At 42.6% G+C, this 16,701-nt stretch overlaps 1 protein-coding gene across 1 annotated transcript in view; it reads left to right on the top strand.

Annotated features, from left to right (window-relative positions):
• ADCY2 (adenylate cyclase 2) overlaps positions 1-16,701 on the top strand; it is a 1,664,414-nt gene that overhangs the window by 336,718 nt on the left and 1,310,995 nt on the right. The window lies entirely within an intron of this gene.

The raw sequence follows: 16,701 nt of genomic DNA, 5'->3' as shown, positions 1-16,701 counted from the left end.
CGAAGAAAAAACCTCGTAATGCCGTGAGTAAAATACCTAACTGCATAGCAAATTTACTCGGCGCAGTCGCACTGCGGACATTGCGCATGCGCATTAGCGACTAATCACTCCGTTGCGAGAAAAAAATAACGAGCGAACAACTCGGAATGACCCCCATTAGAAGTTCTTTAGTTGCCCTTTTCTCAATGTTCTGTGTTTAGTTAGAGGTTCCCCTTGTTTTTATCCCGTCTCAGTTTGCGCCTTGTCTCCAACTAAGACCGGGGGGCATCGGAGTTGGGCAGACCTAATCTGCCCTTCAAACGCGTAACACCAGTGCTAGGGTAACAATCTAGTGGTCTTTGTATTGAGCCACTGCAAATTCCTTCTTCAATATTGCTCTCCTGTTCCCTTACACATGTACCAGTGTGGCTCGGGGGAAACAGAGATATAAATACATAGTGTAGCCCATTAAAAAATTTAATAACACCACACAATTAAAAAATATGTAAAAATATATATGAATCAAATAAAACAATCGGCATTCAGCATCAATCAAGAGATCATATATTAACCGAACACGTGGCAAATTGCCAGTATAGAAGAAGAACTGGAAATGGACAGTTCTTATTGAGCAGGTTTAAGAAAGCCCCTCCCCCCAGGCTCCAGATCCGGGATTCCTCCTGACAAAACCACTGCTGCATCTCTGCCTTCTCCACCCGATGGAGTATAGGAATCAGCTTGTTGGCATCGGAATCCACGCATTCCAACACTTGCTCGGGTCTTTCTCAAGATTAGCCTTAAATGAGAATGCCTCTCCAGACACAGTACGCTACTTAAATACCCCTTCTTCATCACCGATTGGTCCCCGCACCTGGATCTCTATACAACATAAAAGACTGCCAGTTCTGTGATCCCTTGTGCTGGGACCATATCCGGTTCCGGTTCTGCGTTATATTAGAGTCCCGGTGCTATGGAAACTCCAATGTCAGCAACATATTTGCGTCCTTGTGTAGCCACCGGAATTTCACTTCACAGTTCTGTGTTCTTAACAAAGCAATCAATTATTGGAATTTTCCCATCAGATCAAAACCCGGGTGTCTTAGAGTATAATCTGCATGGGGAGCGTGATTACAATAAAAACGGATACTAATGCAACATTACATAACAAAGTAAAATATTCAAGACCGTCACCCTAATTAGTATAATGAAATATAACCCAATGTCACTATTCGAACTACAGGAAGCATTTTATTTCAAAGTCAGAAATGAGGCCGCCCGGAATTAGAGTGCCTAGTTTATATATTCTTTTCATTTCCACTCTTGCCAATTGATTGGCTAAATCTGTTTTCCTCCAATGTACTTTATGCCCAAGAATTGTTTAATGGCACTTGTTGCACAATTATGTACTAATTTGAAATGGTTTGACAGGGCATGATTTTCTACTCCTTTCTGTATGTTCCTAAGATGCTCCTTAATTCTGACTTTGAGCGGTCTAGAAGGCCTTCCTATATAGAATAAACCACATGTACACTCCACTGCATACAGAACACTTTTAGTATTGCATGTTATAAATTCTTTAATTTCCCATTTTTTATTATTCACTGTGACCTTACTGATTTTACCAGTACTTTTTACAGCCATTTCTTTACATCCAGAGCATGAACCACATCGATAGAATTCCTTTGATGTGATCCTGGTTGTTGGTTTAATTGATGGTAATGCACTTCTTACTAGATTCGAGCCAATATTTGGGGCCCTTCTATATATATATTTGGGTTTTTCTGGAAGTAAAGATCCGATCACCGGATCTTTTTGTAGAATATTCCAATATTGGTTAATTCATTTTTCTAACAACCTGCGATGTACATTAAATGTAGTAATAAAGGCCCACTCATGAGTATTTGACTTTGGGATTTTTTCTTTATGCTCTCTCTGTACTAAAAGCTTTTCCCTTGGGACCTGATTTACTTTCTCTACCACGTTTTTAATCTTGCTCTGATCATAACCAGAGGCTAAAAACTTTTGACACATTTGTTCTGATTGTACTTTGTAAACATCTTCTTGTGTGCAGTTACGTTTCAATCTTTTCAGTTGTCCCCCTGGTATTGACCCCAACCAGTTGGGGTGGTGGCAACTTTCTGCCCTAATGTAACATGACGAAACTGTGTGTTTTGTAAAGTTTTAGTATTTAAACTACCCTATTCTACATAAATTGTCATGTCCAAAAAATTCACCATTTCTTTACTTTTTGTAAAAGTGAACTCTATGGGGTAAATTTACTAAGGTGGGAGATTTTTAGAACTGGTGATGTTGCCCATAGCAACCAATCAGATTATATCTATTATCTGCTAGAAGCAGCTAGATAAATGGTAAGTAGAATCTGATTGGTTGCCATGGGCGACATCACCAGTTCTAAAAATCTCCCACCTTAGTAAATTTAACCCTATGTTGGATGAATTTGTATTCAGATACATACAAAACTCTTCCAGGGAGGACTCTTCTCCCCTCCATAAATAGCACGTCATCTATGTACCATGTCCAGGACACCAGGCCCACTCCTAGGGGGTGGTCATTCCAAATGTAGGAATCCTCACACTGCCCCGTAATGATGTTAGCATAGCTAGGCGTGAACCTGGTGCCCATTGTGGTCCCCGTTTTCTGAACATAGAATTCACCTCCAAACATAAAATAATTATTGGTCAAGATGAACAGGACAGCTTCTATAATGAAGTCTTGTAATCCTTGATTCAAACTGCTATGTTTAAGATATTCAGAAACTGCCTTTACTCCTTCCTGATGGTCTATAATGGTGTAGAGTGACCGTACATCGGCCATCACTATGGTGTAACCTTCATGCCACTCTATAGTTCTGATTACATTTAAGAGGGATGTTGTGTCTTTTAAATATGACTTATTACAAAGAACTAAGGGCTGCAAATAAAAATCAATTAATTTAGAGAGGGTGGATGTGACAGAGTTGATGCCGGATACTATTGGCCTTCCTGCGGGGTTACATGGGTCCTTATGTATCTTTGGCAAGATATATAGTACCGGGATGTCCGGTTCATTAATAAGAAGGAACTTTTGTACTCTTTCCTCCAGGACTTCCAAAGTACCATACTTCTCCACCAAATTCTGTAATTTAGTTATAATGCCTGCAGTTGGGTCTGTTCTTAATTTATGATATGTTGTATTATCCCTAAACTGCCTTAGAAACTCGTTTTCATACATGGATCTATCTAGGACCACCACCTTTATCAGCAGGTTTAACTACTATTTCTGTCAATTCACTAATCCTTTTAATGCTTGTCTTTCCTTGAATGTCAAGTTAATTTTTTTCTTCCTGGTATCTATATTTTTAATATCATCATGTACCAGGCTAAAAAAGGATTCTATAAAATTTCCTGTATTTTCAACGTCGGATGCCTCAGCCGTATAACTTCCGCTTGGCTGTGGTATTCTGATGTTGATATTTCAGCATATGTATATAGTTTCCGCTCGATCTAATGTAATAATGCATCCTAATGCTGGGATACTGTTGTAAACATTTAAATAAAAATAGTTTGTTACGCCAATATTTCTGATGGAGTGTGACTTCATATTGGGGCACACAAACAACATATAACAACACAACATATATCACATATTTAATAAATTATAATTAATATGTATGATAGATATTTGAAATATTTTAGTCAGAATTGAGGTATAATAGTGGATTTGATTAGTAATATATACACATTAAAATTAGATAAAATATATAGCTAGAGCCATATGGAGGTTTCATAATAATGGAGCCAATGGAATAAAAATATTTTTATATAATTTATACATATAATTTTATAACAGGGGACGTTATGAAACTTGTTGAGGGGAATATCTTAGTAGCCACTATTACAAAAAATACATAAGGAGGAGAGAAATACCTCAGCTATGTAATTGGTGTTATCCCAAATTAGCCATTAATATATTCCAATAGTAGCAGTAGGCTTTTTATCCAATTGATTTATTCACATAGGAATAGGTGGAGTTTAAGTTCTGCATTTAGCCCTTTTGGCGATAAGGACCCTAGTTCAAATATCATCCGAGCTTCTTCCTTCAAGAGATAATTATCCCAATTAAACCCTCTCCATGATTTTTTAATTTGTTTTATCCCTATGAATTTAAGGGTTGAGGGGTCGCTGTTATGTTTGATTTTGAAGTGATCCGGAATACTATGATTCTTCTTCTTGATATTGTTTAGATGTTTGTTGATTCTGGTGCTAAGTTTTTGAAAAGTCTTGCCTACATATTGGAGGCCGCAGGGACACGAAATAACATATATCACCCCTGTTGTACTACAAGTAATTTGATCTTTTATCTTTATATCCTTTCCTGTGGTTTTAGACAAGACCATTCTTATTGGTTTGGTGGATACATTTCTAGCTTTCTTACATGCAATACAATTGTTACAGGCATAGTAGCCCAAATCTGTATTTCCTAACCAGGTAGATGTTTCTTTCTTGTCATTTTTCAGGTAACTTCTCACAAGTTTATTCCTGATTGTAGGTGCTCTTCTATATATATCACTTTAGCAGCAGCTGATAGGATGTTTCTAAGTTACTCATCAGCTCTTAAAATATGCCAATGCCGTCTTATACTTTTCTTTAGTAAAAATCTTAGGCTAGAGTAGTTGGTGAGAAATAGAAGTTCATCGTCATCGTCATCATCCTTCTCCTTCTATGTCAGAAGATCTTCACTTTTGATTTATTTTATGGTATTAATTTCCTTTCTCAATTCGTCATGGCTATATTCCTTCTCTTTGAATTTGTTTATCAGATGATCTATTTGCATAACACTGTCTTTCACTCTCGAGCAATTCCTCTTTATTCTTCTCATCTGACCTCTAGGGATAGTTGAGGTCCATTTCCTAATGCAGGGTCACCGGGAGGTTAATTTGAAAGTGCTTCATATAATCTTTCACTATACTGCCTCAGGCGGGCAGCAGCTGGGGAAGGGAGGGGAGTTACATAATATATTCCTTCCTAAGTTCTAGTATCTTAACGTGCACCACACGCACACAGCCGCAGAGCTACTGGTCCTGCGAGATGATGACATCATCATCTCGCGAGTCTCTTTATTCTCTAGGCTCCGGGACTGTCTGGGAGGTGCTGTGTGCGTATACAGCACAGGGATCTGGAACTCCCACCTGATGTCCTGTTGCAGACACACGCCGATGGCACAGAAGGACGCAGAGCAGCAGCAGGAAAGAACCGCTCTGTCCTCGCCTCAGGCAGAGTGCCTGAGGTAGAGCTCCCGCCTCATCACTCCCAGAGTCCCAGGCAGTAGACAGATGAGACCCCCAGCATTAAATATGCTTCCAAATGAAGTTAGTGTCACACCATCAATCATACTGTCTGTGCTGACTAATATACAAAGAGGACATGTGTGTGTGTCCCAACTACAGACACCTCCTACCACCTCTGTCCCCAAACAGAAACCCCCCCATACCCCGACTCCCTGTTTCCATACACCACCCCACCTACCAACCTCTCCTCTGCTTCCGAATACCCTGCCTCCAGACACAAGCCCTCCTTCCACTCCCTGCCTCCAGACACCGCCTTCCCTCCCTCACTGCTTCCAGAACACCACTCCTGTCACTAGTACCACAGACGTTACATCTCCCAGTTACCAAACACCCCCTTCTTGCTGCTACTCATATTGCCATGCCATGTTCCATGTTCCCAGACTCTCCCTTCATACTGCTAGACTTCTCCCCCATATTGCCATTCCCCCCATGCTGCCAGACTCCCCACCATACTGCCACCCCCACCCCTCACACTCACACACACACATACATACACATTTTGTGAGTAAGGTAGCATACTTTCTAATAAAGTAAAATAAAGTAAAGCAGGGTACACACTATACAATATGTCATCTGATCCAGCAGCTCGGACTGACATATCGCACACATTGTCTAGTGTGTACCCACTGTGGTGCGGACAATATGCACTCCCGGAGGTCATCAGTAACTTCCTCTATCGGCCTTGCATGCAGAGCCGATGGGGGATGTCATCACCATCGCCTCATCTGCATTGACTTATGTGAAGATACCCATTTGGGTTTAGGGTTTTTTTTGGAAGGAAATTCTTGCTTCTTTCATAAAAGGTAACATACAAATAGTTTTCTGTTTAGGAAGAATTTTACTGTATGCTATTTATGGATATATTTATTCATTATTGGGTCTTGGACCCCATAGTTATCATTTCTTATTGTCTCTACTCATGGTAATATGAAATCATGATTCATCTGAATGTATTAATATAGACTCTGCGGGGTATAAGTAATAAATGGATTGCAGTCACACTCCCTTCACTACTTCTTCAGGAGCTGCGAGCAATACTGCGTGCTAACACCATCTATAGATTGCGTTTAGCTACAGGGTCAAGCTCCGTAATGCACCACATTCCGGAACTTGGTAGATTCAGCTAAAAAGCAGTTCTCATAAAAACCTATTGGGGTGCTTTTTGAAAGCGAAAATGGGAGAATGCAGCAGATATCTCTAATATCTGCTTTGGTTCCTAGATATTTACATTCAGGGTGTACTTATTATTTGCAGGTATGCCCCCAACAAGTTGTGACCACACACCCTCTCCAGTGGGGGCCCCCGGGAAGTTCCTGTACCGGGGTCCAAGATTTCTCTTGACAACCCTGCCCTAATGTTGGCACAGTAGGTCTGCAGCTGCATTGCTGTTCATTGACACTCGGCCGGGTAGGCAGCATGGTAAATCAGGCACGACTTGTGGTTTAATGTGAATAAAATTGTGCTACTGTGTGGCGTAATATCTATTGGAGGTATTATTGTGTGGACACAGCCCTTCCTTGTGAGACCACAGCCCTTTATTTGTGCACTGTCCAGAACACAAGTTGTTATCCTCCGTATGGAGCGCTTCACAAATAAACTGCAGCTGTTTCCCTTTTATCTCTGGCAGATCAGCTCACACTGCCCAAATATCGAATATGGGAAAAAGGGATTAGATCAAAGAGAGTCACAGCGCTGTTTCTAATTTACTAAATCTCACAGGAGAATATACTATCCAAATTCTTCACATATAGGAAGGACACTATACCACATCCGTATAGGTAAAAACGATCCTTACTTTATTTTCAACATCCATTAAAAAGTCTCTTTAAACAGGTACAGGGCAATTCCGGCAAGAGAAGCGGTACAAGTGTTTGATTTTAAATGTACTCAGTGGAGCTCACCAGACCCTTAGGACGCCGTTGTTAATCGCGGTGCTTCCTATTCCAGGATTTGTTCTCCCGTAGATGTTATCCATGCACCGCTAGCCGTCCTTAGATCACGGACCCTCCAGGCGCTGCAGACGCCACCACACTCCTCCGTTCTCCCCCGTTCGCTGCTCCCTGTTGCTCCCTGCTGCACACAGCTTTATACCATCCCCAAAGAGTCTGGTGTGCACACCAGACTATTGGGGGATGGTATAAAGCTTGTAATTTGATCAGTTCCACCTGTGCCTCGACAAAGACCCTCTGAGGGTAGAAACGCGTCGGCAGCCGTAGGTGAACCTGGTCATTATCTGTGTGCAGCAGGGAGCAACAGAACTGTTGGAAACTAGGAATTATAGATTGTAAGCTTTCGAGCAGGGCCTTCCTACCTCTATGTCTGTCTGTTTTTACCCAGTTTTGTTCTATTACTGTTGTTCTAATTGTAAAGCGCAATGGAATATGCTGCGCTATATAAGAAACTGTTAACAAATAAATAAATAAATTATAATTATGAAACAGCAGCATTTGCAATCCAGTCTGCAGCCATGGTGCTTTTTTGGCTTTGCACCAATCATACTGCTATCAGTATGACCTTACCTGAAAGTGTGAATCCAATAGCCAATGGGAATTTAGTGGAATGTGAAATAAGTGTTAATGTTAGTATTAGTGTATTTACAGTATCAGCATTTATCAAACATTTCAAATATATAAAACAGTTTCTCAAATGTAAAACTTTTTCTGACTTCGTCTTTGAGACTTACACATATTTTAAACCATTGCCGTATTTAAATCTCCCTAATTTATTCTGACAATGGGCCTCAATCAGCACAGATTGCAATTGCAAATAAATGCACACTGATTGCGATCACAATCGAAAATCTGTGAAGACCTCTAGCCAAACCCACAATCCCATCTGCATATGCTACAACCCCATTACAAATATAGCCCACTCCCATTGCATGCATAGCTACAAATGAAGCATTGCGTATATTCACTCAAATTGTGAGAATAAACGCATTTCTTATACATGTGCTACTTACTAACTTCACACATAAACCATCAATTACATGGATAACCATTGGCGTTTCTATCATGGGTGCAATGTGTGCCACCACACCTATGTTGTTTTAATACCTAACTTTCTAGAGTCCTGCAATGGGCACTGCAGCCACTGCAGCTGTGGCAAAAATCACTCCCAAAACGGCTGTCTGGCATGTAAGTAATTAGTCTACGGACCATGGCATGCAAAATGTTTCTGGAGGCCTGTGCATGCACAGTAGACTCCGGCACAATGCTGCCGTGGAGAAGAGGGGTCTCACCCGGAGTCTGCACACGGGGCCCCTCCACTCTTAAAACGCCCATGGGGAGAACTGTTTAGGCAAAGAATTTGCAACACCTACAAGAAGTGTGGGAAAGAAAAATAACTGCATCAGAAATCTGTTGTTGCCCCCAAATTCCTGGTTGCTAGTTTTCCATTGCATCAAAGATGTTATACAGTACATCCCGGGCCTGTACCGGAGTTCGGAGGTGGCAGAAGAGCTGAAACGCAAGGTGGTGAGAGACACCGTTTTTCATTTTTAGTTTTCTGATGCCCTTCAGCTGCATACTCTGCTCTGTAAGGCTAAGCCAACAGGGGGTGTTTTGCCCTGTGCCCCATTAAAAAGTTATATAGGGGGCATGCTGCTCTTTCGCTGCTGCAAGTTAAAAAGAGGGTAGGCTCCCATTGTTCCAATAGTGCTCACATTGTTGAAGGAGTTATTTAGGGGGTAGGCTCCCCTTGTTAAACTAATCTAAAGCTCATTGAATACATAGAGTGCCTACTGTAACTTAACCTGGTGCATTAAAAGTACTACAACAGCCTGCTTGTGTTGAACTGTCACTAAATTAAAAGCTTGAAGGGGCTCTTACTGTGGTGTAACGTGTATAAGGGGCTCTTACTGTGCTGCAACGTGTGTAAGGGGCTCTTACTATGCTGCAACATATATAAGAGCTCTTACTGTGCTGCAACTTGTATAAGGGGCTCTTACTGTGTTGCAATTTGTATAAGGGGCTCTTACTGTGCTGCAACGTGTATGAGGAGCTCTTGCAGTGCGATGTAATGTGAATAACAGACACTACTGTGCAGTGTAATGTGAATTGGTACTATTATGTGGCCAGGCCTCTTCCCCGTAAAGCCACCCTCTTATATTTTTTGACGCGCACCACTGTCCCCATTTTTTGGGGGGGCAACAGATCTTTTCCTGGAACAGGACACCAACATGTCTAGTTAGTCTAGAGATGTGCGGCGGGCACTTTTCGTGTTTTGTGTTTTGGTTTTGGATCTGGATCCCCGCTCGTGTTTTGGCTCTGGATAGGTTTTGCCAAAACTACCCTTTCGGGTTTTGGTTTTGGATCAGTAATTTTGATCCTACGGTATTATTAACCTCAATAACATCCATTTACACTCATTTCCAGTCTATTCTGAACTCTGAACACCTCACAATATTGTTTTTAGGCCTAAAAGTTGCACCAAGGTCGCTGAATGACTAAGCTAAGCGACACAAGGGTGCGGTACAAACACCTGGCCCATCTAGGAGTAGTACTACAGTGGCAGACAGTATGGCACTTAAAAAAACTAGTCCCCAAACAACACATCATGCAAAGAAGTAAAAGAGGTGGAATGAGGTAGCTGTATGGCTAAGCTAAGCGACACAAGTGTGCGGCACAAACACCTGGCCCATATAGGAGTGGCACTGCAGTGGCAGACAGGATGGCACTTAAAAAAAACTAGTCCCCAAACAGCACAACATGCAAAGAAGTAAAAGATGTGCAATAAGATAGCTGTATGACTAAGTTAAGTGACACAAGCGTGCGGCACAAACACATGGCCCATCTAGGAGTGGCACTGCAGTCCCACTGCACTAATGGCAGGTACCAGACGCACGTCTAACACCAACATAGTTGTCAAGGCCTCAGTTTTCCGCTTTGTAACAAGATGACTGCTGTTATATTTCATCTTCCTCGCAAAGGACTGTTGGACAGTCATTTGCTTAGCTGAAGTAGTATAAGTGGTCTTCCGACTTCCCCTCTGGGATGACGATCGATTCCCAGCAGCAACAACAGCAGTGTCAGCAGCAGCAGTAGGGGGAAGTGGTTCTTGATCTTTCCCTATTTTATCCTCCAAATTTTTGTTCTCCATTATTCTTCTGGAGTTATATAACAATATGCAGCACAGAAGAGTGTACCTCTACACCACACAGGGCAAACCCTGTGAAAATTATTTGGATTAAATATTAATAACCCCTTTATTTGGAGTAAATAATATACAGCACAGGACAGCACCACTGAACGTATATGGCAGCACCACTGGACTGGACTTATACAGCAGTACCACTGGACTTATATGGCAGTACCACTGGATTTATACGGCAGTACCACTGGACTGGATTTAAATGGCAGTATCACGGGACTTATACGGCACGTAACACTGAACATATATAGCAGTATTACTGGACTTATACGGCAGTACCACAGGACTTTTATACAGCAGTACCACTGGACATATACGGCAGTATCACTGGACATATACGGCAGTACCACAAGACTTTTATACAGCAGTACCACTGGACATGTACGGCAGTTTCACTGGACTTATATGGCAGTATCACTGGACAGGATTTATACGGTAGTACCACTGGATTTATACGGCAGTACTACTGGACACATATATACGGCAGTACCACTGGACATATATGGCAGTATCACCAGATTTATACAACAGTACCACTGGACATATATACGGCAGTATCACTGGAATTATAGGGCAGTACCACTGGACTTATATGGTAGTACCACTGGACTGGATTTATACCGCAGTACCACTGGATTTATATGGCAGTAGAACTGGACACATATATACGGCAGTATCACTGGATTTATATGGCAGTACCACTGGACATATATGGCAGTATCACTAGATATATACAACAGTACCACTGGACATATATACGGCAGTATCACTGGAATTATACGGCAGTACCACTGGACTCATATGGTAGTGCCACTGGACTGGATTTATACCGCAGTACCACTGGATTTATATGGCAGTAGAACTGGACATATACAGCAGTATCACTGGACTGGACTTATACGGCAGTATTACTGGACATATACGGCAGTATCACTGGACATATACCGCAGTATCACTGGACTGGAATTATACGGCTGTACCACTGGACATATACAGCAGTATCACTGGACTTATATGGCAGTATCACTGGACAGGATTTATACGGTAGTACCACTGGATTTATACGGCAGTACCACTGGACACATATATACGGCAGTATCACTGGACATATAGTATACGGCAGTATCACTGGACATATACGGCAGTATCACTGGACTGGATTTATACGCCTGTACCACTGGACATATATGGCAGTACCACTGGACATATATGGCAGTACCACTGGACATATATGGCAGTACCATTGGACATATATGGCATTATCACTGGAATTATATGCCAGTACCACTGGACATATACGGCAGTACCACTAGATTTATGCGGCAGTACCACTGAATTTATGCGGCAGTACCACTGGATTTTATATGACAGTACCACTGGACTTATATGACAGTACCACTGGACATATACGGCAGTACCACTGGACATATACAGCAGTATCACTGGACATATACAGCAGTATCACTGGACATATACGGCAGTATCACCGGACTGGATATATTTGGCAGAATCACTGGACTTATACAGCAATAACACTGGACTGGATTTAAACGGCAGTATCACGGGACTTATACGGCACGTACCACTGAACATATATGGCAGTATCACTGGAGTTATACGGCAGTACCACTGGACTGGACTTATACGGCAGTACCACTGGACTTATACGGCATTACCACTGGATTTATACAGCAGTACCACTGGACTTATATGGCAGTATAACTGGACTGGACTTACATGGCAGTATTACTGGACTGGATTTATATGGTAGTACCACTGGATTTATACTGTATGGCAGTATCACTGGATTTATACGGCAGTACCACTGGATATATACGGCATTATCACCAGATTTATACAACAGTACAACTGGACATATACGGCAGTATCACTGGAATTATACGGCAGTACCACTGGACTTATATGGTAGTACCACTGGACTGGACTTATACGGCAGTACCACTGGACTTATACGGCATTACCACTGGATTTATACAGCAGTACCACTGGACTTATATGGCAGTATAACTGGACTGGACTTACATGGCAGTATCACTGGACTGGATTTATATGGTAGTACCACTGGATTTATACTGTATGGCAGTACCACTGGATTTATACGGCAGTAGACCTGGACATATACAGCAGTATCACTGGACTGGATTAATATGGCAGTACCACTGGAATTATACGGCAGTATTACTGGACTGTATTTATACGGCTGTACCACTGGACATATACGGCAGTGTCACTTGGATTTATACGGCAGTATCACTGGATTTATACAGCAGTATCACTGGATTTATACGGCAGTATCACTGGATTTATACAGCAGTATGACTGGATTTATATGGCAGTACCACTGGACATATACAGCAGTACCACTGGACATATATGGCAGTACCACTGGACATATACGGCAGTACCACTGAACATATACGGCAATATCACTAGAATTATGTGGCAGTACCACTGGACTGGATTAATACGGCAGTATTAATGGACATATATGGCAGTACCAATGGACATATATGGCAGTACCACTGGAATTATACGGCAATACTACTGGACATATATGGCAGTTTCACTGGAATTATATGCCAGTACCACTGGACTTATACGGCAGTACCACTGGACTGGATTTATACGGCAGTACCACTGGATTTATACAGCAGTACCACTGAACATATATGGTAGTATCACTGGACTCGATTTATCCTGCAGTACCACTGGACATATATATCGCAGTATCACTGGATTTATATGGCACTACCACTGGACATATACAGCAGTATCACTGGATTTATACGGCAGTACCACTGGACTTTTACAGAAGCACAGTTACACCACCACTGAACTGATGCAGGACAACACAGCACCACTGCAATGGACTGGACTTATACAGTTGCACTGGACACATGGCAGCAGAGGAAACCACCACTGTGACTGGACTGATGCAGCACAAGACAATACCACTGTACTGATGCAGGACAACACAACACCACTGCACTGGACTTATACAGCTACACTGGACATACTGTATGGCACCAGAGGACACCACCACTGTGACTGGACTGATGCAGCATAAGGCACTACACTGGACTGAGCAGCACAAGACAGCACTGGAATCGCCACCCCACTTTCCCACACAGACACTGACTGAGGACGGAGACACGTCCTCTCGCTACACTCTCCAATGCTGGAGTGAAAATGGTGGTGATGCGCAGCTCCCTATATGGAATCCAAAACCTGCCAGAATCCGAAAGCAGGATGATGGCGTTCTGCTTCGTTCTGGTTTCCGAGTCTGGCGGGAAGTCCCGAGCCGGATTAGGATCCGGGCTCGGGACGTGATGTTCAGTAGGGTTCAGTTCTCAGGTAACCAGACCCGCTTATCTCTACTAGTTCTGGCACTGGTGTAAACAAAATACCACTGCACTGGATTTATAGGGCAGTACCACTGGACATATACGGCAGTATCACTGGACTTATACGGTAGTATCACTGGACTGGATTTATACGGTAGTACCACTGGATTTATACGGCTGTACCGCTGGACATATATGGCAGTATCACTGGAATTATACGGCAGTACCACTGGACTTATACAGCAGTACCACTGGACATATACAGAAGTATCACTATAATTATACGGCAGTACCACTGGACGTATACGGCAGTACCACTGGACTGGATTTATACAACAATACCATTGGATTTATATGGCAGTACCACTGGACATATACAGCAGTATCACTGGACTGGATTTTTATGGCAGTACCACTGGACATATACGGCAGTACCACTGGACATATACGAAGTATCACTGTAATTATACGGCAGTACCACTGGACGTATACGGCAGTACCACTGGACTGGATTTATACAGCAATACCATTGGATTTATATGGCAGTACCACTGGACATATGCGGCAGTATCACTGGACTGGATTTTTATGGCAGTACCACTGGACTTATACGGCAGTACCACTGGACATATACGGAAGTATCACTGTAATTATACGGAGGTACCACTGGACGTATACGGCAGTACCACTGGACTGGATTTATACAGCAATACCATTGGATTTATACGGCAGTACCACTGGACATATACGGCAGTATCACTGGACTAGATTTTTATGGCAGTACCACTGGACATATACGGCAGTACCACTGGATTTATGCAGCAGTACCACTGGATTTATGCAACAGTACCACTGGACATATACCACTGGACATATACGACACCGAATTTATGCAACAGAACCACTGGACAGTACCACTGAACATATACAACAGTACCACTGGACATATACGGCAGTACCACTGAACATATACGGCATTATCACTGGACATATATGGCAGTATCAGTGGACTGGATATATATACGGCACTACCACTGGATTTATACGGCAGTACCACTGGACATATATAGCAATATCACTGGACATATACAGCAGTATCACTGAATTTATACAGCAGTACCACTGGACATATATGGCAGTACCACTGGATTCATGCGGCAGTACCACTGGATTTATGCGGCAGTACCACTGGACATATACGACACCGGATTTATGCAACAGTACCACTGAACATATTCGACAGTACCACTGGACATATACGGCAGTACCACTAAACATATACGGCAGTATCACTGGACATATACGGCAGTATCACTGGACTGGATATATACGGCACTACCACTGGGTTTATACGGCAGTACCACTGGACATATACAGCAATATAACTGGACATATACATCAGTATCACTGAAATTATACAGCAGTACCACTGGACATATACGGCAGTATCACTGGATTTATATGGCAGTACCACTGGACATATACGGCAGTACCACTGGACAAATACAGCAATATCACTGGACATATACAGCAGTATCACTGAAATTATACAGCAGTACCACTGGACATATATGGCAGTATCACTGGATTTATATGGCAGTATCACTGGACATATACGGCAGTACCACTCGACATATCTGAACTTTTGCTACTGCTATCAGTACTTCCACAGTCTGCGTAGATCTCTAGCTACTCAGCCTGTGTTGTTGATGTGTTTTCAATTTCTGCAATATGTTTGGCATATACTGCGATTGCAACACCAATGACACACCCACTACACACCTAGCATTGCATAAATTGTGTACCCATCCCACTGACATGCCTCCACCACTCCTTTTATTTGTTGCTAAATGATATCGCTACTGTGTAGAGATGTGTACGGATACCTATGTACAATCCCGAAAGCCAGACTTGGTGCATGCTCATCGTCTTGTGTATGAGTGTGTATGCATGCTCAGAGGCGGATTTAGATCTCATGAGGCACTAAGCAAGACAGCTATTTGGGCCACTTCCTCAAACAATCCTCAGTGCGTCCCCCCACCAATTGTAGCCGACAGGTCCTGCTGCACCCAGTCAGTGTACTCTCCCTAATCTGCCCATAGCCGATTAAAGTAGGCGAATGGTAGTTGTACTAGTGTACTGATTATTATTTATTACCAGTTATTTATATAGCGCACACATTTGCCCATTCACATCAGTCCCTTCCTTACAATCTATATTCCCTACCAAATGTACACATTCACGCTAGGGTTAGTTTTGTTAGGAGCCAATTAACCTATCAGTATATTTTTGGATTGTGGGAGGAAACCGGAGTACACGGAGGAAACTCATGCAAGTACGGGGAGAATATACAAACTCCACACAGTTAGGGCCATGGTGGGAATTTAACCCATGACCTGAGTGCTGTGAGGCAGTAATGCTAACCACTACACCATCCGTGCTGCCCTTAAAATCACACCTGGCAGTTATCTAGTCACTGACAGTCTGCCGGGAGTATTCAGCCAGACCAGCACTCGGAAATTTTCGGCGGAAATCAGAAATGCCCTACCGACTCCATGATCTGTGGTCCAGCCCCCTGAGACCCGCTGGGCCCTTGCGGCTGCTTTGGATGCCTACTGGTATATCCGCTGGGCCCGTGCGGCTGCTTTGGATGCCTACTGGTATATCCGCTACTAGCCAGTTCGCTAACGTAATTGTCAGACCTTGTATAATGAAGTCAGACTAAAGTCACTGATATATAGTCAATACAGTCACAGTCACTGAGGGGTTCAATAATGGATATTATAAGGGATGGGGGACCTGCTAATAGTGGATGGGTAATGTGCATTATAGTGCTTCCCTCCACCCTTACTGATTGTA

Source organism: Pseudophryne corroboree, chromosome 5 (assembly GCF_028390025.1).
Source record: "Pseudophryne corroboree isolate aPseCor3 chromosome 5, aPseCor3.hap2, whole genome shotgun sequence".
Classification (NCBI taxonomy): Eukaryota; Metazoa; Chordata; class Amphibia; order Anura; family Myobatrachidae; genus Pseudophryne; species Pseudophryne corroboree.
Note: the sequence above shows the minus strand (reverse complement) of the source record. Positions and strands in the feature narration are given on the sequence as shown.